Source organism: Lathamus discolor, chromosome 2 (genome assembly GCF_037157495.1).
Source record: "Lathamus discolor isolate bLatDis1 chromosome 2, bLatDis1.hap1, whole genome shotgun sequence".
NCBI lineage: Eukaryota > Metazoa > Chordata > Aves > Psittaciformes > Psittacidae > Lathamus > Lathamus discolor.
In genome coordinates, this window is record NC_088885.1 from 64,253,242 (window position 1) to 64,279,588 (window position 26,347).

General features: G+C 40.4%; 1 pseudogene; it reads right to left on the reverse strand.

Annotated features, from left to right (window-relative positions):
• Positions 1 to 8,981: 8,981 nt before the first annotated feature.
• On the reverse strand, positions 8,982 to 9,155 carry LOC136009515 (U2 spliceosomal RNA; annotated as a pseudogene).
• Positions 9,156 to 26,347: the final 17,192 nt, after the last annotated feature.

Consider the following 26,347-nt stretch of genomic DNA (forward strand, 5'->3'; position numbering starts at 1 on the left):
AGCCTGCAATCATCTCACATGCCAGTGTCCACTCTGGCTTGGAGGCAAAGGAAAGAAAAACTTTGGAGAGGCCTATTAAATAAACCCTGTTTTCACAACAGTAAAATCCCTAATAGTTTTGATTCACTGAAGCAGTGCTCCCAAACAACTCCCTTTGTTTTCAATCACTTTTATAACAGTCTCAAACTAAAAAGCCAGACCAGGATACCTGTCTGTGTGTGTACACACACATAAATTACCTCAGACTGAGTTTTTAGGACTTCTTGTCAGCATGGAGTAATTTTTCATTTTTTTATGTTCCAAGAAAATTTGTTTGACTCCAAAAATAGATCTGAATCTATTTGCTCCTTCACACTTAACAGCACTCCTTTGTTAGCATTTCTGTATTACTGTGAAGACATACATCACTTAATGAAAACAACAGACAATAAGGGCCTTGGAGTTGTGCGGCTGCAGATCTATTATCAGCCAGGCACTCCTGTATTTATTCCAGTTGAGAGGGGGGAAAACAATCTCTAGCTCCTCTTCACTGGAAGCTGAATATAATTTACAAGAAAAATAAGAAAGTTTGGGGCCAAATCTATTTAAAATGGATGGGCTCTGAAAACGTTTCATTCCATTCAGCTTCTGTTCTCACACTTACCAATCTCCAGCTGAAACATTAAACACTTAACTCACAAGATGCAAAGGGGTTTTGAAAGACGCCTCTTCAGGGATGGAAATAATTGTCTCCCAAGCTTTAGGTTCCGAGGGCTTAGAAGTGGGACTGAGCAAAGAACTAAGTAAATTAGAAATGGTCTCCTGAAAAGGTGAATTTATGAAATGCAGCTCATTGCTAGGAAGGAATATATGCCGCTTGTGCAAAAAATAAAAGAGCACACTGGAAAGTGACAGATTTGTGTTCTCAGCCCTACAAGCTCAAAAGTGTCAGAAACATGCTTGCGGGAGATGTAGAAGAAAAACGCTAGTATGCAAAAGCCTAATTTTACGGAATTAGGTAATCCTGAAGGAATACAGAAGAAACCCCAGGAGCTCTCCCCAAAAGGTTATATAAAGCAGTTGGATGACATGGGATCCAGCTTTGCTGGGTTACAGATAGCTTCTGAATCTCTCTTTCACATTCTCCAGGGTCCTATCTGGTAGATTAGAATCAATGAGACCACAAAGATGCTCTGAGGGCTGGAGCACCTTTCTTGTGGAGGCAGGCTGAGAATTGGGGTTCAGCCTGAAGAAGAGAAGGCTCCAGGGAGACCTTAAAGCGGCTTCCAGGAGCTAAAAGAGGCCTCCAAGAAACCTAGAGAGGGACTTTTTATAAGGGCATGTAGTGACAGGACAAGGGTTCCCCCCTTGGCTGTAGCTGACAGAGGGCACATTTAGATTAGATATTAGGAAGAAATTCTTTCCTGTGAGTGTGGTGAGGCCCTGGCACAGGGTGCCCAGAGAAGCTGTGGCTGCCCCCATTGCCAGCAGTGTTCAAGGCCTGGCTGGATGGGGCTTTGAGCAACCTGGTCTAGTGCGTGGTGTCCCTGCCTGTTGCAGGGGGGTTGGAACTGGATGATCTTTAAAGTCCCTTTCAACCCAAACCCATTCTGCGATTCCGCGATACAATTCTATGATTAAGATGATAGCTGGCAAAACATTGTTATACAATTAAAAAATACATTTTTAACGTAGGGAAAAGGAAAAAATAAGGAAATGCATAGGTGTTCAATGAAATGCTTTTAAGCCCCCTTCCAACACCAGACAGTACTCAGCAAAAATTATGATGCAAAAGACCAGCAACAGCTTCTTTTATATCCTTACATGTATATATGCATGCAACATATGTGCTTTACTGGAGCACCTGTGTAATCAAGTATTAAGCGAATAAATTTAATTCTATTTCACAAAATGGGCCAGATCTTTAGTTGAGACAGCACAGGGTCATTTCCAGTGTTCAGTATCAATCCTCTATCTCTGCCATGCTCTTCAGATTCAATGTTTTTGTTAAGCTTGACAGGCAGGAGGAAAGAAGCTTCCACTTCTGTTATCAGCACAATTAATCACCACACAGCTTAGGTCAATGAAAGCTGACTAAAACTGGGCCAGGAACTGTTGGCCATAAACTCACTAAAGATGAGTCAGCTATCCTTAGTAAATATCTAACAGGAGGAAGCAGGGAAGGAAATGGAAATTGGAAAAGAACTTGAGACTCCTGTGGACATCCATGATAAATTAGAGGTGCATTGCTTAACAAACTTGTCATAGAAAGTCTCCGGCATTTGTGTACCATTTGTCTTTTAAGTATAAGCCACGTTAGAACTTAGAGCAGTTAAGTAGAAAACAATGTCAAATTTGCTGGAAAATTCTGTGGGAAAACACATTGCAGATCATTACATATCAGTGCAGTGAACTATATGTTCATGTGATATTTATGCAGGATTTCTACTTAAAAATAAAGAGTACAAGAAAGAGCATGTTTGTGCTGGAGACAAAAGCATTTCAGGTAAGAATCTGCATGGAGCCAGGTTAGAAAAAAAAGGATTGTTAGCATCAATAAATTTACTTTCCAGTTAGGTGAAGTCCCAAATTCAAATTTAACTGGAAGTCAATAAATTTCACTTCCATCGAAACAATATGGGCCACAGCAGTTGTGTAAAATCACACACTGGGCACACAATCATAACAGATGCAAATAGCAATTTGTTATCAGCTGGAGAGTAGCCATGACTTACAGTCTAAAACATGCAAAGCAATTTTGTCTTCAAGGTTTGACAGAAAGGCATAGTGTATCAGGAAAAGCAACTAATAAGAACAGAGAGCTAACGTTATGCAGTCTTGTATATCCTTTTGCAGTGTGGCTCCATTTTTCAATACAGCAAATCTTTGCCAAGGATTGAATTGGAACAAAGTTATTGAAATAAGTGGTGCTTATCACTAGAACTTGATTTATTCTCCATACTGTACCAAAAAAGCCTGCTCTCTAAAGACTAACTGGTGTCTGGCATTCATCTATATGCACCTGCTTTCTGACCAATATATGGTGAATGACGTTTATACAGTTATTTACCTCATTATCAAAACACACTTCTAGAATCTCAAAGCATCAAAAGTTTGCAGGAAATGAGTAAATGAAACTGTTTGACTGAACCAGACTGCCAGCACTCCACCCAGTCAAGGTCAAATAGCCGCCGGGTTCTGTGTGGCATGGTGGTTGTGTCTTCTTTTCATCTGTGCTTTGGTGAAAATGTTTTTCTTTGCTGGGGAGAAAAAACAACAAACAATATATTCTGTCCCTCTTTCCTGATATGATGTTAAAAATGTTAAGTAAATACATGTACAATGGATGGGGGCAAGATCCTGGACACATAACAATGCACGTAACAATGACAAGGTACCACTAATGGTTCAGGATGAGAAAAAATCATAACTCTGACCGTTTAGCTGAAACAAAAGGTGAAAGAATCTTTAGAGCAGTATAACCACTGGCTCCTCTGAAAACGAGAAGCGCTGATTATTTATCCTAGCCTAGGGGGGAAACTGCAATTCAAAAATTGCTTGTTCTGGTCACTGTAAATCTTGGGTGCTTTTAATGAAACTTTCTCTCCTTCATGAAGCATTTCTAAAAAAACAGGACAGCACATTAATACAGCGCTTCAGATATCCTTAAAGTCAGGTTTAATTGGGGCAATTCCCTCCTGTGAATTGAAAGATGACAGTCGTCTCCACTGCCTGGTTCGAATGCTAAACTGAAAGCAGGGCTGAAATGTCAAGGTAAAGTAATGCTAATAATTATTCTGAATGCTACATTCCCCTTGACCTTGGAATTTAAGAGGCTGAGATGAAGGCCTTTTGTCGAAAGTCAGGAAGTCATCTGGAGACTTCATTGACATTTATGATTAATACAATCTGGTAACATTAAGGGAGGAGATAGGTAGAAAACATGCAATTTCCAGCAGAAGGGTAATTTCATCTTATATTGTTGTGAAATAAAGGGTACAAACCAACATATCACCTGTAATACTACTGCTAGTGTTTTTAGGGGAGAACATGAACAAGCTTAATGCAATAACCACAATCTCTATAAAATAAAATTCATACAACTGACACAAAAAAGAAGAAAATATACTCCATTTCATACAAATAATTATTTCTTGTAAGACACAAAAAAGAGGGCACAAAGCCCCAATCAAATTGGTTTACTATTACGTCTGTTATCACAGATTTTCCACTTCATTTGCAACTTAACACTAGAATGATAACTCTGTGGGGTGAAGATTTTATATATTAGTGTCCTGAAGAGACTCTTGTAGCCTTTATTTGCACCTCACATGTGACCAAAAACGCCACTGATGGCAAATGCAAGGTAGAGAAAGCCTGAAGTCTTTTATAGTCAATGTACACTCAGCTTCCATGAAAAACAGTGGAAGGGGACAGCACTCTTTTGTATTCCTCTTTTGATCAGATCATACTCCAGGCAAATGAAATGCTGCAACTGTGGACAAAAGGAAGAATGAAGGCAAGTATTTGTTAACATCTGATGTTTGCAGAGTTAACCCTTGCCACCAGTCCAGTTTCCTAAGGAATCAAGGAGATAATTTACTGACACCCCAAGCTTGACAAGTTACTGCTTTGAAAATATCTCATAAAATCCGGCCATTTTAAGTTTATACACATACGTGCATTTCAAGATATAATCCTATTGAAGATGCTTGCAAAAAAAGTCTCGTAAGAACATGCCCGAAACAACAACATGCAAGTCTCATTTTCTGTCCTGATTTAATGGTAGACTTTAACTGTTAGGCTTGGAAATAAAATAAGTGAGGGAAAGTAAGGCAACACAGGTATTCATAATGAAAAATGTAATTTTCTTAAGTTTCTTTGGTACAAAAATAATTTGAAGAAGTGGAGATGATACTTCACTTTGGAGCCTCTCTACTGGGCATGTAAAACGCAATACATTTTATCCAGCTATGCTTTTAATTGTGGCCCATACAAATCTTAAATAGGTATTTGCATAATGAATCCCTACAGCTCATAAAGCCCATTATAGACTATTGAATAAATGGCAGAACTTTTAAAGATAGTTCAAATAATGATTCTAGTCCCTAGATGGAATGTTTATAGACTTTAGCTTATTAAATTCTCCGAGTGAGTATCCTAAACCACATCTGAAAATGCCCATTGATAAATTTTATTAAAAGGAGCTTGTAATTATTTCAGCATATTGAGGACTTTTCCATCTGATGTATCCTCTCTGTGTTAGACATCTTTCCGAATGCTCTTCTCTCTCAAAATATAATATTCAGCTTGTGAATTTTCTATTACATGCAAGCATGATAAGCCCACAGAAATGGTAAGTGTACTTAAATTTGTGAAAACTGAATTCATATTTTGACTTATGAATTCAGTAAATATTGTACAGATGTTCCAAAAAAAAAAAAAAATAGTAATACATTGCCAAATAAAGCAGGCCAGATTTTGTGAAATGAGGGAAAACAGAGTGCTGCATGACTGTTCAATTTTCATATTTAGTTACTGTTAACACACATGCACATGAAGCAGTTATCTGCATATGCCAATACAGCGGTAGACACTAAACCAGCTATCTGTATATTCTATATCTTATTTACATAAGAAATATAGTAGCTGCCCATTTATTTCCTAGAAATATTTGCCTGATTTTACACCTTCTTCTCTAAATTCAGCATACAACTCGATGAAGGGTTTAGTATATAGGGGCCACAGTTTATAATTTAAAATCTGTATTGAAATATCAATGCTATCAAGATTTATCCAGTGGAGGACTGATCTCCTCAAGGACAGGCACTTTTCCAGTCATGGAGCCACTGAAGACTAAGGCATAAGCTACCTTGTGCTCCCCCTTCCAGCACTGGCAGCCTGAGGGCTTGGAGTACAGAAGAGGCCAACTGCACCTTCACACTTGATTCTCCAGGAAACTGAGCGAGATCACAGGAGGATGAAAGGATGAGATTAACTGGAGCTGCCCAGAATGTGCTGCAGAAGTCATTCAGCATAGAAAAGAAGTTGGCTGGCAAAATGCATGAACTGCTGAGTGAAATGGTCCACCTGGCCCAGTCTGTCGGACATGGAAGACTCATGGAAGCCACTGCCAGACTTTTCTAACCTATCCCAGTTGGAAAATGGCCAAAGCAAGGTTTTGTAAGAGATGGCTCTGTCCATAAGAGACTAAAAGTCACAGACTCACACATTTTTCCTTTGTGACAGTTCTTGCAGCAGCAGGGACCCTCACTGAGAAGGGAGCGTCGATCTCTTCTCCAGCCAGGTAGCATTTTGAACACACTTGTGTGTCATAAGCAGCCAGAATACCACAGCTTTGAAATACTTGGATATTCAAGCAAGAGTAAAAGGCAGACATTTAAGTCAATAACTGGTTGCCCAGATCAGAAACACTCCTGGGAGCTGAGCAAAAACCTAGGTGAGGATGGAAGTACAGGTTTGGTGCTCAGCCAGGGCTCCCAAGCCTGCCTTCCTAAATGACCACCAAAAGCAGGGGCTAACAAGTACCGTAATCTCCAATTCAGGCATTTTGCAATACTCACACACGGGCATCTTAACATGTAAATAGTTGCAATACAGAGAGAACAGTACCAAGGTTACAAACTTTTATCAAGCATCTGCAAGTATATTTTGACACAAACCAAACATGGGCTTAATGTGCATTTTTGTAGAAAAAAATATCAGTGAAGGAATATGACTGACAGTTTGCAGGGATGGGAGAGGTAAATGGGAGTATAGGTTCATGTCCCCTTATTCGTGTGGAGCAATTACACTGGCTGGGGTCCAATTTTGAGGGGTGAGATTATGTACGAGAAGAAGGAGAGGGACACTTCTTCATGAAGAGGGAATAAAGGAAAGTGTCCCTGGACCACTCACCCCATGAGGTATCTGTGGCTGCTGCCGTCTATGGATGTTATGGGTACATTTGGCCATTGCTGGTCACAGTAACTGAAGAATTTAGGATTGAGGACTCCAGGCCTGAATTTCAGAATGTACATATTTCAACAGCTCCCTAAGTAACTTCATAGGACCCAAAGCAGAGGAATGGGGGGGTGGGGGGGGTGGGTGTGGGTGGGATGGTGGGGAGGGACAAAAAGCATTGGTAAAGCACTTCAGAGCATAGAAAAATCTGTGCATCACCTTCTCCACAGCAGTAAGATTTTGCTACATGTAAAGATCTAGCAAGTTCCTTTGGCTGGGGGACAATCTAGATAAAATGAGATCTGTAACAACACTTGGTATAATCACTCTACCAAGAAATTTCAAAGTACCAACTTCACTGCTGAAGGTATCGTTCAGAAATGTCTTTCACTGATGAACCTTACTGAGTTTCCAAGCAACACACTGAGCCACACTGCTGTAAGAAACTAATGTACTTGTTTCATGGAGGCTAAAACCAGCTCATATCTTCACCAAAAGAACACTAAGCAAGTCAGTGAGAAACCCTGGAAGTGAAGCTTGAATCTTCTGCTCACAATCCTGCACTCTATAGGACATTTTTACAGCCAGGAACATAACTTTTGAGATCCGTATCTAAACATCTCCAAATTCAATACTGACATCGGTCTGAAGATTAGTTAAGAGGCACTAGTGTTGAAAAGTACTTGCGGCTAGTTAGTCAGCCAAATCCTGCTTTAACACCTCTGGCTAAAACAGAAAATAGCATTAATAGACAAAAAGTCAGGATTACAGAAACGTAAGTTTCTTCAGTGTAACCAGTGCCAGAGCATGCAGACAAGTAAAAAACCCCCAAATATAATTTAATGAAAAAAAAAAAAGAAATCAATGCCAACAAAGGTATTAAACTCTGAATAAACGCAGGCTGGGGTTTCTGAAAGATGCTGCATGCTTCTACAAGTTCCCTAAACCGTACCTATCCTGGAGGCAAAAACCTGAAACCATTAAAAATATATGAAAACGAAAACAATGCCTGTAGGGCTTCCCAAACACCCATGCCCTCCATAGTGCCCTCATTGTATCTCCTCAACTGACAAAACCTGAATCTTCATCAGTTCTCCTGGGAACTTCCAAGTTGTTCTCTGCCTAGACTCTAGCATGGGTTGCAGCGCCCTAGATGTCAACAGGGGTTACCTGTGTGGGTCTGTCAGGGTTCAGTACTTCTGTTTCTTCTACTTTTCTAACAAAGAGCAAGTACCACAGTATTGTCTGTCTGAATGGCAAGAACAGGACAAAACTTCAAACGAAAAGAGTTTTAGAGCTACAAATAGTCTCTTTACACAACTCTCCTACCTATTCCCTATGAAAACAGTTTAGGAGGTTCAAGCTCCTCAGACCTTTCAGTAAGGTTTCTACATGAGGAAATAGCTTCTTAGCAACTCCTTTGCCCTGATCTGAAAGACATTTAAAATTCTTTATAGTCCTTCTGCTTTCCAGTAAAAACAAAACAAGCTGTTTAACTTCATTGCAGTCTGACAGTTAATAGCTCCTGTATTGTCTCTTAATCACACTGAAACGTCTGTTGAAGGATGTTTCATTGTTTTAACTTCCTGCTAGCTTTTTTGTTACACAGCCTGCCATTAAACTACATTGACTGTATTCATATTGTAACCACAATTTACAACTTTTTAAAGAGACACGACACTAATCTTGAAAATCATAAGTGGACCACAAAACAGATGAATGAAAGAAGGGCTATTCTATGCCTTTCAGAAAAACAGAACTAGGGTTGTATCAATGGAAAAGACAGGTAGGGGTTTCAAAGATGAGAAAAGGGATGCTTCTGCACACAGTATGTCGAGAGGGTTGCTGCACCCTCCTTGCCGCAGGATGTTACAAAAAAATCAGTGAAATTCATAGAAAAGAGTTTACAGCTTGCTTTGGCTCAGAAAGCCCCTGAACCAGGAGCCACTGGAGACAGGGAAAATACTGCTGTGAAATACTTGCCTTGCTTATGCACTCGCACCTCTGCATTTGCCAGCACTCACTCTTCCCATCACCCAGTTCTGTTCCCAGGGGCACTGCATCGCTAGGTCAAGGCACAGAGCAAGCTCCAAGTCGACCTTCCGTTTCCCACACCCATTTAACGTCAAGTCCTCAAACTGAAGATATGTCTGGCATAAAATTGACAAGAATAGATATGACACTTGGTTTTGGATAAAAGGCCAAGAAAGGGTTGTGGAGACAAGACAGCAAGTTAGTCTGACCCAATAGACTCAATATCCAGAGTATGATATTTGTGGCAAAAAAATGAACAGGTACCAAACTGCTTGTCCTGTGCTCTATCTATAATATATTGCTGCATCCTTCAAAATGGAACCCACAGAAAAATCTTTCCATTGTTTTTTGTCTGAAGGTACTTTCCTTCATCCCCTTTCCTTACCAAATGATGGCAAATCCAGCAATTCTAGGTTCCTGAACAAAATGACAAGGCTCAACCAGTACATCACATTCTTTTTAGAAAAAGGATTTAAAAACCCTATAACTTTGAGTGACTGCTTGGTAAAATATTATACATATCCTAACACCATGGGGCAAAGCAATAAAAGCAGGAACTCTTTCATTCATATACTCACAAATGCACCTATATTCTAGGCTGAAACAAATGGTCAGCAAAGGTGGGATGCAAGAGAAACCCAAGGTGTGTTTACTACACACCAATGATGCTGCAAGCCACAGTTAGATGAACCTACAAACTCCATATACTGCATTCCACCTTGTGGAAGTCATATAATGTATGTCCATACTCTGTGAAACTTGTGACTCAAAACATGTTCCAATAATATTAGTTCACTTCATCTTTTTTGTACGAGGCAGTAAACATGGCACCAACTTTGTACCAGATTTGCAGCAAATATCCCCTTGACATTCCTTTTTTTTTCTGAGATTCTTCCCTACCAGACTGCGTAGGAACTACCTGCAGAGGGTAGTTACCTTCAGATAAATCCTGATATGTTCCAGATACCTCCAGTCACTGTGCCACTTTCATTACATGAGAAAAGACGAACATCCAATTTAAAAGAAAACTAATAACTTTTGAGAAAAAGGGATGGGCTTGATGAGATGATACCACACTACAAGCTTTTGTTGTGGGCAAACAGAATCCTATAGTTCAAAGTAATTATCTCATCAAGTTCCACCTCCTTAGGATTGAAACTAGACATTATAAAGAACATTGGACTAATAATTCACCAATGAGAACTTGGTTTAACTCCAGCTTGCTATCTTTTTTGTAATGTATTTGTTGGTTTCAGCTCATCCCCCCCAACTTCAGTGGACAAGATGACACACCTCTTCATTTTCTATTCATCATAAGCCTATGGGTGAATTAGTAAATTAGATTAAATTTCCCTTCTCAGTGCCAGAGGGGCACTGGGAAATTTGCATGAGCTCCCTTCCCAGGACATGGCGCGTGGAGAAAAGGGAGAATCAGGAATTGTCAGAGCAAGTTCAGTTTTGCCCCCTGGACCTTCTGCATTTTTGTGGAGGAGGGCAGAATGTATCAACACACCCTCTCCTCCACTCCAAAAAGATAGCGCTAGGATGATAAGTGGGAGATCACTTCATAAATTAAAGGTGGCTACGAAATAATTCGGGACATTAAAGACTATCTGCAGCAGGACAATTCTGCTGTAGATGGGAAATGGCAGAGTAGAGATTATGGAGTCATTAGTCATGCTATCATTCAGAGGATTAAATTTTAATACTTTCTTTTCCTTACTATCCCTCTCCCCACTGTGATTTTTTTTTTTTACCCCTGCACCTGCCCTCTAGATGTTAGATAACCTGAACATGAAAGAGTAGAACCTTTTTGACAGTAAAGCTGAAATCCTTCTGTTTTGTCATGCATTCAAATGGGAATCAGACCAACTGAATCCTGACCTACTTATCAAACTGAAACGCCTGCTGGGAAGTATCAATAAAAAGACCCACTGGGAGGTCATTCAGCCTGGTCATGGTTATTATGGGAATTGTGAAAGAGAGGGTAGCTATCCTAATAAAAATCCATTTTTATATATTCTTACTTCTTAAATATCTCCCTATCCAAAGTGTGATAACTTTTCATTGTAGTTTTCCTTTAACGCAAGCTTCCAGGGCAACTTCCAGTGACAATAAATAAGTCTGCTTCATTAATCAGACTACAGCACTTAATGGACCACTAAACAGAAAGTGCTTCTCTGAGGGTGGCCAAGGGCCTTCAGTGGCAGTAAACACAAACAGTGGAAGGTCTGCACAGTATCCCATCAGGTTTATCATAGTCCTTAGAGTAAGTGAAGTGATTGCAGCCTTTTCTAAAAATTATTTTTAGCTCATGTAAGGTAAACTCATCTCAATGGAGCTTTCACTAAAAACTTTCTGAAGCAAAACAAAGTCTTGCAGGTTCACTCCAGCACAGATGCAATGGGTAGCAAAGAAGGCGGATCCACACTTGCTTCTCAGTATGAATGTTTCTACCCAGCCTTTTCCCAGAGTAGGTATAGGGATGGAGTTTTTAACTTCCCTGCATAGGGCTGAGCTCCTGGGCTGCTTCTGCCTTTTTAAAATGAGCCCCAACTGAGAGGTCTCCATCCTACATTACATTTTTGGCAGTTTCTTCAGAGTGAGACAAGTCGTTTCTCTCTGTAGGCCTCTAGTCACTCCCTGTGTTGACTTAATGTCAAGTATAAAAGCTTCACCAGAGACCTATGATGACTTGCATGTGAAGGTCATGCTACCTTCTGCCATCCTCTTCCTACCCCAATTTTCCTATGAGTCTATGTATCCTTTCAAATCCGAAGTCACCTCTATGGTGGTGCCAACTATTACTACAAATGCAAACCATTTTAAATGTGTCTGTACATACACCTATGTATTTTTATTTATATATATATATATATGCATATTCTGAAAACAAAACATGAATTAATATTACAGATTTTAACAAAGAGCCCAATTCAGGCAGTTGAACACACTAAGGGATCAAATGAAAAAAAACAGAAAGGAATAAATCTCTCTCCACTTTTGAAATCTAGCCCAAGGGCAGCAATCACTAAGTTGAATTCTCTAGTCTGTGTTATGTAGAAAGTCAAACTACATGGCTGTAATGGTCCCTTTAGGACTTAAATACCTACGAAAAAATATGGCCAAGCTTTGCCTTTGCAGCAGACAGTAGGACATTCGCTTTACCCCTCGTGTTGGGAACCTGTGCCTGAAATCTGCCAGAGCAACAGATATCTTTATTAGTAATTTCGGATTAAAAATATTAAGCACAGCAGGCAAGAAATTCACAGAATCATTCGGTGCTGTTTTTAAAGCTGTTGTCTGTGATCTCATCGTTGCTACTAAAGCTGATGTTGTTTCCATGGCATTTCTGATTAACTAGTGACCCAGCTTCTAAACCATTTGTTTTTTATGGATATATATTGATGTATATTTGTGATTGACACCCTTTTCACCCATTTATGTTAACTAGAGATGATTGAGAAGAAGCATCTTTCAGTTTATTAGTTGAGGGCGCTGTACAGGCCTCTAAGGCACAATATTGCTTCCACAGCAGGAAGCCCATTCTTACGACACAGGTAATGTCCTATGCATCCCAGCTTCTGTGTGTCTCATGATACTCTCATGTTGGCAAAACAGGCGTAGCTAAAAACGTCCAATACCATCTAATGATATTTAGCTTACCTTATAATTAAAAGGGTTATTTTATATTCTGTTCACAGGCCTGTGGGATCCAGGAAAGTTTGTCAGAAAATCCAGATCTACAGTGTTTTCTTTCGACAGGGCTCTATCAGCATGAAAAAGCACTGCTGGCTTGTGATTTGGCAACACGATTTGTTGATTCTGAGTGATTTTAAATGTACATTACATAAAGATTTATCAGCATTTTATCAAAGATTTATAATTTTGCACCTAATTTTAAACATCCTCCTCCACTATGTTCTGCCCCAGAGGCATGAGCATACCACATAAAGGTAGTAGTAGTCAAATAGCAAGAGAAAATACCACAAGACATACATAAACCACAAATATAAAAGATTTTTGTGCTCGGGGAGAATGGGAGAAGTGGAAGTGATAAGACCTGTACAGGGGCAAATATTCAGCTTAAAACATTTCTGCCTTTCCTTTGGATTTTTATAAGTGAAAAACAAAATCCCAAGCAGGTGGGCATGAGCGGTGTTATTTGAGCAACACTACTTAAATGCTATCACTCATTCAAGTAATATGTTGCAGGACAAGGTAATGGAAGACATTCCAGCAGTATAGTATCATCTTGAACGAGATGTTCAAACATTTTTTTGCCTGGAATTTGGAAGATACCACATGAATGATTATTAACATATTCACTCTCAGGTCAAAATTCATTCAGGGAGAGGACACACCACTTTGAGCATCTAATAATGATATCTCTGCATGAGCTTTACTTTTTGGTTATACGTATATCATCTCCTCCCTGTTCTCTGTGAAAAAAGGCTGATGATGAACAGGGCAGATCTTGAAATGATTTAACACTTCATCTAGCAGTATTGCCAACTCCTGGCGTTCAAATATCATGAGTCAGCCTCTCTAAAATCACAAGATTTTATTAAATGTAAAAGGTAATTAAGTTGTGGCTTTGTATTTTTTTTTTGTTAATTCACTTTAAAAGAACTCTTATATAGGCACTTCTGCAGTGTTTCCAAGCATTTCTTGGCAACCACAAGCCAAAGAAATGTGCTTCAAGAAAATGCAAGCTAAGATGCTCATACATTTAGGTGATAGGTATTGGGACTTGGTGAAAAATATTCTGAAGTCCGAGCTCACAAGGAAATATAATGCAATTATGTAGCGGAATAACTACAAAACTCAGCACCTTTAACACCGCTCATCTAGCAAAGAATTCAATTTCTTCTTTTACCCTGGCTAAGCAACCCCCACCAAGTTCATGCCACAGCTTATGGCACTTCTGTCCCTAAACACCCACAGCTGAGATTCAAGCTAACAGAGATGTCCCTGATTTGCTGTTCAGAAAGCTCACTCTCCTTGTTAAAACAAATTTTGTAAAAATTTCTGGGAATAAGGGAAAAAACCCACAAGTGCCCACAACTTAAACCCATCAGTACCACAGTGGCAATGCCAGCTCAAGCTTCCCTGACCCCCATGAAGTACTACAAGGTTTTATTGAGCAAAAAGATGGGAGTTGCAAATGCAGGTATGCCAAACCAGCCACTTAAGACTGAGTAGTAGAGAGCTGTCTCTAAGTCTGCCAGCTGATGGGCCTTGATGGCCCATTGGACAATACAGTCCATTAAGAATGACCACTCAACACCAGACTGATCAATGACACCTCTAAACCTCTTACTGAGGGTGTCATAGCAGCCTTCCCCCATGGAAAGTGCAATGCATTAATGCACACATTAAAGTGCATGTATTTTTAAATAGACTTACTGAATTTTCTAAAGAGCCCTTGCTGAAATAGTCCATTTTTTTATACTTCTACTTATTTTAACCAAGTTTCAGTATTTGAAAAGACAGGATAAGTATTAAAAACCAAAAGCCTCCTAACAGATAGGAGCAATTACAGATTACAGTTTGGGGTTTTTTTTTCATTGGTGGTGGGTTGGTAGGTTATTTATTTTAACTGTAAGCCTGACTGACTTAGAGGCCACCAAACAGGCGGTTCTCAGGCTGATACTGCTGTTTTTGTTTGCTTGCTTTATAAAGCTGCACAGTCCAGAAGGGACTTTCCTCCCTCACAGATTTGTTCCACAGTCCACCAATAGTAACTGGCTGTGGGTACAGAACTTATCAAATCTCTGGCAGATGCTGTGCTTATGAGCAAGACCCACTTGTTAGTCCTCCTGGGACTGACAAGCCTGAGGAGGAAGGTGTGCAAACTCACTTTGACGACTCTAATATTATCAGCCTGTTAAGAAGAATTTCTCTCTGAATTATTAGCTAAGGAAATGGGGTGGATGGGGAGGAGGGATGGAGAAGTAAGGTTACCCTTTCTTCATCAGGGACTGGAAGGATCTGGATAACAATGGAGACTTAGAGAAACAAATCACAGTCTATTCTGCTCTCTTGAGAAGAAGATTACAACATCAAGTCACCTTACAACATGAAGTTGTATCTTGCAGATGTCAGAAGAACTGGAAACCTCTGGAGGACCAGATATGCCTTAACTAAGTCTACTGCAGGTGGGCTTCCTCTGGGGAAATGTATGACCAGAATTTTAGCCATAAGCACTTCCTCAGTGCCATACCACTGAAGTAAACAGGTGAAAAACAATGTCCTGTAGGAAATCTAGGCATTACCGCCTTGAGGACTCCATTTCAAAAGGGAGGTTAATGAAATACAGCGATGATGATCTGAAAGGCCATTATAGCATGGGTAAGCCATCTTCACAATGCCATTTCATAAGTTCTACTGACTACAGTTTGATGATGAAAAACTATGAAAGTACATCTTAAGGAAAAAAGGGAAGGCAGCTTTTATAACCACTGTTTTCAGAAATCTGAAATTGAACCACAAACAACTGTTTCAGGCCAGCTAACAGACTGGAGGGATAGATTGGAAGAGCAGGAAATACCCCAGTTTCACAGTCAGAGAAAGCCTCAGCTTTCACGAACAAGAAAGGAAACATACATGAAATCCAGTGCCAGAGATGAGGAGAAAGAAATTTGAAACACAAATCTTAAACACTCCAAACCCAAATAATGGCGAATCAAATTAAAAATATTTCTTTCTGGTGCTATTTTCTTATAATTACCTGAAGAAAGGTCTCCAAGCAAGTTATTTTTTAACATAGAACATTAGCCACAATGTTGACTTAAAAACTAAAGAGAAAGGAACAAAGGTAAATTTCTGATAAGATGGTGCATTGTGTTTCTTGTATACCCAAGGCTGCATCTCCTTCCCAGATCAAAATGGGCATTTGGTCTCCACACCTGCTGAATCCCTGATTTGTAACGTGCAAAAGGAAACCCACTGAGGGCCAAATGGATCCCTGCTGGCGTCTACCTGAACACCACCCAAAAGCCTCCAACTGCTCAGTCCTCATGTCCTCAGCGCAGCAATGCCCCATGTACAAGCACAAAGTGTATGTGTCACTCGCCAAGGACATGTTCTGCAGTCACTTTAACATGGTAGTCCATGAAGTGTTCCTGTTAGGCGTTATTACCTCTTGTTAATTTGATTTGGCTATGCTTTCAGAATGTGAGTGAAGGGCTTTGGCTGTATAAAGCCCAGCTTTTTTGCCAGGCCTGCTTCTGTTTCTCACACCTCCTTCCCCCCTGTTTTGGTATTTATAGCTGCAACACTCATTTGCAGTTGCATAAGTGTAAACAGGGATGTCTTCTGGGTTTTCACGCATCTGCCCACGTGAAATTACCACATTAGTAATTACCTCATTGTTTAAGTCAAAATGCAGCTAACAGAGATTGCTTTTGCAACCTTGTCACTTCAGAATGCCTTAAGACAGTTTAAAAGCACCCATGCCAGTAAAACGTGTTTTCCAGAAAAGGAGACTGTTTTCTGGGCATATTCCTTGCAAAAGCTTTACCTCCTCCCCTATTTAGCAAAGCTTAATATAGGATCAACATTTTGTCACTTACCATTTTAACTTACATTGAAATACTGCATGGCTCTCGCCCTGGGGATGCCAAATAATTTTTATCAGATTGAAAAAAAAATAATTATCTCTTTTATTTCTCAGAGGCTTTTTAAGATACCAAGAAGCCAAACCTTTTGCTATCACTTTTCTGCCCAGTATGGCTGCAGAAAACATACAGGCCCTGATTTCAAACTCATTTATACATATTTAACAGAGAAGAAAACGGAGGAGTCAGAAGCAAAGAAATGATTTTCCACGGTCACAAAAGCCGGTCATAGAAGCACAGCTGGGTGTTGGATCAGGATCTCTCGGCAGCCAGCCACAAAAGATGCACAGCACAGAAAAAACATTTCCTGTAAGGAAGCATTTGACTTTCAAAGCTGCATGAAATGTTCACAAAAAAACCATGTAAATGCCCAGTGGACTGGGGGGCGGCGGGGGAAGAGGATTTCATTAGAAACTGGAAGACCTCTCTTGTTTCACCCAAAGATTTGCTCGTCACAAGCACTGCCACCTAGCCTGAGGTGATTTTCATGTTTTGTATCACAAACAAGCAAAAATTCAGTCTCTAGCAGTTTCGATGTGAGTTTGCTTTGAAGTTCATTTCAATGAGACACCAGTCAAACTCCATGGATAATGAAGGATTCTAGTTCATAAGAAATGAAGGCAACATTTTCCTGAGTCTCTGCAAAAGGAAAGCACTACTTTTTTTTCTGAAGCACTAGCAAGTACAGTGCTGCTGTAGATACATGCTTACACTGCACACAGCTGCGAGGACTGAAGACATTACAATTGCTCCTCCTCTTCCATCCCACAGCTGTTTCCACCACCCCACTGCCAGGATTTAATGTCTCAGAAGCACCAGGGGGTTTGCATGTGCCCCCCAGTCTGCAACAGTGCACACCCAGCCCAGCCAGTTAAAGCAATCAATACAGTTTGAGATAATCTGATGACTCTGTGCTGAAACAGATGAAATGCCCACACAATCCTTTCCATCAGCATAGCAATGAGGCCAACTGTGAGTCCTTAACTGCACTAGTTATATTTGGAGGTGCTGCGTGCTCACAGATATCTCTCCCAGTACACAGCCTAGCTAGAGGAGTCCTCCAAGTGATGTTACTGAAACTCGCATCTTCAGGTTTCAGCACAAGCTATGTCAGGTAGGAGCAGAAAAAGATGTGGTCTCTATTGAGTGTGAATAAGCTGAATGTGGGTGTGAAGATATCAGCCACTCTGCTTTTCTACTGGATTGCTCATTTCACTAGGGGCAGGGTGACAAATTTACTACGCTCTTATCATGTAACTCTTTGCTTTTACAGGTGTTCTGCTGCTGTATAAGGATTTATTACTGAAGTATAATATAAGCGTAGAAGCCCATTACACAGACTACACTCCCCTTGTGTTATGTGCTGTACCTGGACAGAACAGGGTGACAGTCCCAGTTCCAAAGCATTCATGACCAGAGTGTAAAATGTTGGGGCAGTGTGGCCAGGAAAGGGAGTAAAATAAGACAAGGGCAGCCAGCACATTAGCCCTACATAAAGTCTTTAAAGGGGCAATGTGGAACAGAAGAGTCATATGAATGGATGCTAAAAGCCAAAAGAAGCTGCTTTGCAGAGCTTCACAGGACACTCCTTTCAAGTATGAAGAATGTTTCAAAATGGAATGACTACTCAGGGGAGACCAGGACTGAATGTTATTAGATGTGGAAGCTAACTCTTCAATACTGAGGAGGTGATGATAGGGAGGGAGAAGACAGACCATGATAAGCCTTGAAGTAAAACCAAGCAGCATAAGTTTCTAGAGTGAGGCAATGGGAAAGCACAGAGAACAGACAACACGGTTAAACTTAAGCGTTGGGAAAGTTATCTTTGCAGGAGCACTGGGATTGGGTAGGGTACATCTGTCAGATTTATAACAGGATAAGTACAGTGACTGATCCATAAGATAACAAGAGCTGAAGTTGTAACAGCAAAGATGTAGTTGTCGGGGTAGAGAGAAAAGGATGTATTACAAAGATGGCATTCAGAATGAACTTATGAGACTGGGTCATAAATGATAGGGGGTGTTAAAAAGAGTGAGGCTGAAAGAGGAGGAAACAATTCAGATTCACATCTTTCCTAATGAGGAAGTTGTGTGGTACTCCTCGTGTAAAAATGATATGCCTTGGTTGTGCAGGAGTTGCCATGGCTGGCCACTGGAACACAAAAGACCGGAGCCAAAGGAGTTCTCTGGCTCTTGGGCTGAACAGCATTGTCTGGCTTCAATGCCCACAAGGATGAAAGAAAGATAAGGGCAGAGAATATTATAAAAGAGTAGAGACAGTGGCAGAACTGGAGGACCCAGTGAAGGAAAGCAGGTGAATAACCCTGTTATGGATAGTATGAGTTGCAAGGAGAGGTGCTGAGGATACACAAAGGAAGGAAGGAGGCACGTCTGTTAACTTGCCCTTATGAGAAATTTGCAGAACCACATGCAAAGGACCTAGTCAAAGGGGTCAGGATCTAAAAGACTAACAGTAGCAATAAAAATGTTTTGCCTGTATAATGCAATTGTATCCTACACCTGTAAAGTGTTCCTAACGTAAACTTACCTTAACCTCTCTGTTTAAGACTCTATTCCAGCACACCTTTCCTGATACAGAAACACATGGCATAATGTACTGTAGGTTGAACGCTGAAATAAAGGCAAAGTAGCATCTTTTACCTCAGTACTACCCTTCCCATATCAGTCTTTCTTACATACAACCAACACAAACCCTGGTAAAAACAGTGTTCTTCAAAGGTTTTTTCCACTTTCTGGGTACTAGTTGTACAGCAGTGTCAGTCAGAAGCAGTACTGTCACAGCCCTGTTCAGGTCAGACCTCTAACAACATTGTTCTTTCACAGCTTTCACCCTGCCTTACCTCAATTGCATTGGTGCCCTTGCCTGCCTACACCTCCTCTCCCGCAGTGGTATGTCCAGGCCATGTGCTGAGAATGGAAAAGCATCTCCTGTTGCCTGCATAGGCATGCTCAGTTCTGGACGTGTTATTGTCAACTCCATCATACATGTTCTAGCCAAGTGGCAATAGGCCTGGAAACCTGACTTGTAGGTTCCTACAACTATTATGCACCTCACGAATTCATTAGTGTTGTGATCAATCAGGATGACATGCACATGGTAGTCAGTCACATCAATATTAAACTGAATTGCAGGCACCTGGTTCTCTCCTTTAAGAAACAGGGCTTCGCAATTAATCCTCTTCTGCTCCACTACTGTTGCTGTTTTCCAATGCTCCCCGCTCCATGCTTACTTCAGCATGATCCGAGCTACGGAAAATAGAAAAGGAAAACAATAACTTCTATGACTAAATAACTTGGATGTAAAACAAAGAGGTTGCACAAGATTTTACTTACCTTTTGGCTAAAAAAAAAAAAAGGTAAAAAAAAAGAAGGTCTGAAAATGGAAAGCTTTTACCTCTTAGAAGAGTTATCTCTTGATAAACCTGAATCCACGCTGCTCTTGGATAGAGCACAGGCATACCTGAGTAATCTGCACCTTGGCTTATATTTCCCCAGAAGCCAGAACCTCATTCCCCCAAGTACTCCTGCTACCTCCTGCAGCAAAATGGCACCAGAGGACACCTGGTTATGTCCAAACTCCAGCTTCTGCCAGGAGGATGAGGAATGGAGTACAGTGCCAAAGGCATTGTTCTTATGTAGGACAAGAGATCTTTCTTTTGACTGCCTTGTATTTTTGCTGGGGTGTGAAACAGAAATCTGCCCATGCCTGTTCCCTTCCTGCTGCTAGGAGGCTGCTCAATAATTCAGCTACCTCTCCCCAAAGGAAGCTCTGCTGGCCTGCTGCTTGCTCAAGCCAGTTACCACTGCTCGGCAATGAAGTCTGAAGTGCCACAGACTTCCAGGGGCCCCTTTGGCACCAGCTCTTTTGTATTCCAGTGGCCAGCAGCAGCTCCTTAACTCTCCGGCAGCCAAAGCTCATTATCATTTTTATATAATTAAACAGTGCTGCTCGTTCTCCTCATTAGGTTATCACAGCAAATTGATGGTTATTTGAGGGAACTGCCACAATAGGAGACAAAACACTGGCAACAGATAAAACAAAAGGATGCACATAAAGCTCTTTAATTAAACTCCATGAAGGGATATGAATTCTAGCAGAGATTTTAGTTACCCTGCTGAGCCTCTTTCTGATTAGCTACAATACATCTGCTGGCTTTCCTAGTATCCATCTGTACTGCTAAAGAGAAATTCATTCTGGCTACAGAAGATGACCTCAAAGACGTCATTTGTGGATAGTTTAATAGCTTATGTATGTTGACAAAATGGTTCTGAGTTCTTGATGTGTTGACATGAAGAAACATCCTCTTTACACATAACAATGTGCTTAATATGCATGAGCACACATATGTATATATGCACACACAAATAACAATGAGAGGATAACATGAAAGCCAAAAGAGGTTGGAAAATTATCAGGGAAAGGATTCTTTCTCCAAGAACTCCTTATCACCACAATTACTTTTTCTTTTGGCACTCATCAGCTGTTCTCCCCCCCCACCCTCTCCTTCCCTTCAGCATCCAGGTGCAGAAGCCACAGTGAAGGCTAATGGATGGGACAAGAGAAAAGTAATATGATATATTCTGTAAGGTATATTAATCATAAGTTAGGCTGCTACTTTGAAGTTTGATTTTCTTTCAAAAAAAAAAAAAAAAGAGAAAAGAAAAAAAGGGAAGAAGAAAGAAAGAACAAGAATTGAAAAGAGATCTGTCATGGAGCATTTGTAAGAGGCAGTGCCACAAAACCCTTTGGGGCTTTCCATTCAGGTCATAAGGGATCTGGTAAAATCGCAGTGGTCCTTAATCCACAAGTAATTGACAGCACAGCTCCCAGTGACTCAGTGTGGTATACTGCCACAGTGCTCATTACTACTGCAGACCTGTAATCACTATATTTTTAGTCATGTGCACCCTGTTGGCTCTATACAGCCTATTGATACAATACACAATTTGCACATTTATCATAATTAATTACCTGCTGACATACTAAAAGCCATTACCATCTAGCGTCCAATTCAGAAGAATGTATTTGATGGAATGAGGCCAGCCTATATGATGCAGACATACAGCCTCAAAACATTCTAGGGAAACAGTGGTTCCCTGTGCTAAACATGGTGCAGTTTTTTCCCTCAGAGCCCCAGGAACTTGGGTGGATGAAAGACCTCTTCCTCATCTCTTACAGAACTCTGTAAGTATCCCAAGTTCTGCCTAATTTAAACAACCCAGTCCTCAGGGTCCTTCTTGGTTGCCAATGTCCTACTGTGAAGGATCCATTAAATCTTTTATTTATTTGTCCGTAGAGGCCACTGAAGAATGTCACAAGGTATTTCCTTTTCCAAAGTAGATTAAGCCAAACACGAATGAGGCCCTAACATTATTCTGGGTGAGGGTGTGCACTCATATTAGCCAGACTACTGACAGTCTGCAGGGAGTAAGTATTCCCAGGCCTGAATTCTGACCACCTTACATGCAAGTAGGTGCAGATTTGTTACACTCACGACTTGGCAGTATTTTACATTCAGGCTTTGTAATGTCAGATGTAAACGAACACAAGTTCAAAACACGGGGGGAAAAAGTTTCATACTGATTTGCCCTGCATATACCTCAGCCTCTGCTGTCCCACTGAGCAGGACAAAGTCTAAACCCATATTATTATTATTTTTTTAAACTGCAATTTAATAGTAATTAAAAATGGAGAGTTCCAGCACAGTACTGGCAGTGTGATTTCATTTTAGCATTAAACATCAGTTAACTCAGACAACTGTCCACCTACAGAAACTCTCTAACTCAGACATCCCCAGGGACGTCTGTCCTGGACTACGTCTGAAAACCAGCAGAACAAGAGATTCTGACCAGTAACAAGTATCACCAGAAAGGACCAATACTTTCCCATTATGAAAATATAACTCGAGAAGGTTTGTATTTTTTTAAAAGATCACATGCAACTCTTATTACAAAAGTAAAATTAGGCTTGCGTTTGACTCAGTCTGAGTAGAAAATGCAGTCCTAGCTGACTCAAAACCAAGTACAGTCAACAACTCCACCTCACCCCCAGAAGCCCTACATGCGTTCAAAGCATCCTTCCAAAGCTTGTCTCCCTTGCAGTTTCTGTCTCCAGCTTAAGTTATTTAATTCTTGGCACCTCCTGCCTCATTAGGTGCAAAAGTCCAATATCTGAAGCAGGGATTTAGGTACCATTACTGCAAACACCTGGAAGCCAGTGTGATGACTGGTTACTTATATTTATTTAGAAGTGTTACTGTGTAGAGTCCCAGGTCTGTTGACATGGATCAGCACTGCTTTCTGCAAAATGCCATAAAAAAAAAAAAAGCAGAAAGCTTCTGTTGCTGACAGCTAATTCTTTTAAACTTGGAAGTGATAAGCTAAGTGGTACATCTACAGGTCACAGCAACCTTCTACAACAGCATGAACTACAAGCATAATTTTCTCACATCAAGCAGTTTGAGGAAAATGAATCTGCTTCTTTATCTATTTTCAGTGTTATGAAACCATCATACAGAAATAAGCCAATAAACGTGCACAGCCCATAAACATGCTTGTAATCTGGAACAGCTGAAGTACTTGATAAAAGTATCTGACGACTTATGCATAATGTAAGTAATACACTTTCCATTATGAGCTTTAAAAATCAAGCCATATTGCTGAAACAGATAATAGTGTAGATGACGTACATGACCAGTGGCCTGTGCCTTCCTCTTGGACAAATCTCTTACTGTTGTTGAGTATTACAAAACCCCATGAGCTGTGAAGGACATGAATTGTCCCTGGGACCTGAGGGTCTGTGGGATGCTGTTAACAAGCTAAAACATTAGGTTTTGCAAATACTGAAAAGTGGGATTGCAGTGTATTAGCCCAAGAGGATTTTCCAGAAGGAGGTTTGAATGTTGAACTGCAACAGGGTCTGAAGAAAGGGTCGACCCTCTTGTCCTGTTACATATCTTTCCAAGAGTGAAAAGAAGGGGAAAATGAGTTCAGAAATTATAAGATATGGTTAGTTTCTTCCAGCTATAGCACATCAGGTCTGAGTACTTCAGTTAAGTGAAAGGCTGTCTGAAAAAGCACTTTTGGGAGGCTTGTGCAGTAAATTGTTTTTCCGTGTCTTTCTGAAGAAGAGTTCCTAGTACTTCTTAAAAGTTGGCATGGAAGTCCCCAGGTACATCGATACATTCTGTATGTACAGCTACAAGAGCTATGGAGGGCTTTTTTCTATAGAAATTTGAGTACCTGAGGCAACAACTGCTCTCTAGTTTGGAAACTAAGCAGACACTTTTGTCTGTGTTTACTCCTAAGGGAAAGTAATATGATCATCATAAGGCTGTGAGTTACATCAATTTTAAAAGATATTGCTTTGAATTAGCAGAAAAGTGAGGAGGAAAATTCTTCCTTCTGGAAATCTAGTTCTCAGCTGATTATTTATGTGTTGATATTCATTCTTTCCAAGTAAACAAAGCAATAAGCTCTTCCTATGAGCCAAGTGAATCAACATTAGTGGAATGAAAACCATTCTCTTACATAATTGTTTTTCCCCAACCTCTAAGCCCTTAAAAAAGGCCAGAAAATCCACCTTAGAAAAAAATCTGGTTGTACTGACCTACTAAATTAAAACAAAAGGAGTGATAAAATAATAGGGAGAGAAGGATTTAATCTTTCATTTATAAAAAGAAAACAAAGTATGTACAAGCGTTTGAATATGCCTTTGAACGAATTCTATCCTCCAATGGATATTTGCAAAGAAAAATTATGAAAACATGCCCTAACTGTGTGGTGGGCAAAAGAAATACAAAATCAGCAGATGTATCAAAAAACATGGGGGAACTAATGTTTTCAAACAATTAACTTTGCATGCAGTTCTGGTGCTGTCTCCATACTGCAGGAATGTAGTCAGTGTAGCAACCCTTGAGTCAGATAAATCCAGCTTCAAATTAAGAGGGAAGCAGGCCCTTACAGCACTTTGCTGTGCTGTAATTAAATGAGCCCACTCAGTCCTGCCTTCAAGATCATCTCATTCTAACAGGGGCCTCTGGCAGCAACTGCTGTCTGCAGAGTCTCATGCTAAGTGCAGGCATTGGCAAGTCACTAAAACTCATCCAGCTGTATTTTAAGTAGATGCCAAACCACCACCACAACAATGAAGTCTGTTTGTGAGTGATTTTTCATTGTCTGCAATGTAACAGTCAATAATGGTCCCAGATATTGGTAAAGTGCCATTTCTAGTAGGTATAACTGAAGGCGGAATTCACACTGCACAAAATGCGGGAAAACAGAGAAGCGTTCCTCCTCCTAAAACTAGGGGCGGTAGGGAGGAAATTGTCTTTTCAAAACCTTATGAGATTAGATGGCATCTTAAGACACCAAACTTTTTAGCACGGCTCTGCTCCAATTCTGACTACTAATTATGAAGGACACTATAGAGTGGAAGCCGTCTGTGCAATTCAAGAACCGCAAGCACAAGGCTTATTTTTCCTGTACATGGTCAGAGCAACAGGCAGTGGTATAACTTACATCAGGGAGAATTTTTCTTTTTTTATTAGGAACATGAGTAACTTGAAGAGTTTGCCAAAAATCCATGATTACTGATCTTCTGTGAAGAACTGCTTCTGCCTCATGCATTAACAATGCCAATGACAGCTAAAGCAAAGATCACCAGCTCACTGTCACTCTTGTGCTCTTCTGTAATATCTGACCAGCCTGCTGGCTACTACATTAGCTCTTATATCCAAGGGAACTCCTGTTTGTAAAGTGGAAATGAAAGTTATCATTTTTATAGCACTAAAATTTAAAAACCTATATGCTACTCTACAGATTATCTTCAGCCTCACCTTATGCACAAACTCCTGAAGAGTTGCAGTCTCCCCTGGAAAGCCTTCACAGCCCAGCTTCACTCAGTCCCACCCCAGCCTCAGACATGTGCAGTCTCCCAGCTCGCTACTTCCACACCCGCACCATGCCAGGTCACCTACAACACCCATGCATCATGTCAGGCATAAGTACAGAACTGCACTTCTTGTAGTTTGCTCAAGTAAATGATAGAAAGCTTATGGCAGCACTAGGTTTTGAGGCTGGCTGTGGAAGAAAAAAATGATACCTTATTTGGCATAAAGCCTACTGGTAGAAAGTTAACTCTTCAACATATTTTGAACTAGCAGAGTGAGTAAGTTTACACAAACTCAGTGCTTTGTGTTTTCATTGTACCACCAAAACATGGTCAGAGAGTACACAAGTCTTATCATTACTGACTCCTTATCTTCAAGATCTTCTACGCGTATTTGATCCAAGTTCTTTAAGCACCCACTCAGTGTGTGCAATCCTGACCTCCCAGGACCGGTGATATTTGCACACCTCAGAAACAATGGACCCATTTGTCTTGCAAGCAGGCGTGGGCAGGGGGAAGAGCTCTCGCCCTTGCTGGCCCCAACTGGGGCATTTGTTTCAAGAAATTGAAGCAACTGTATTTCAGAGCCTTAGAACAAGACACAGTATCATTTATTTAACCTGATTTTCCTCTTCCTAAACTCATGCAAGCCTTCTCAAGCCAATACTACAGAATCAACAGGAGATAAAAAAATACCAGAATATATAGTCAGTGTATACACACTTAAATGACTGCAAGCCAATTCATGAAAAAGACTTAATAAAAAGCATAGTGTTAGAAATAGCAGAATGCCTGTAAGAATCCATTCAGGTTGTTGATGATAAACTGTTTTTTTCCCA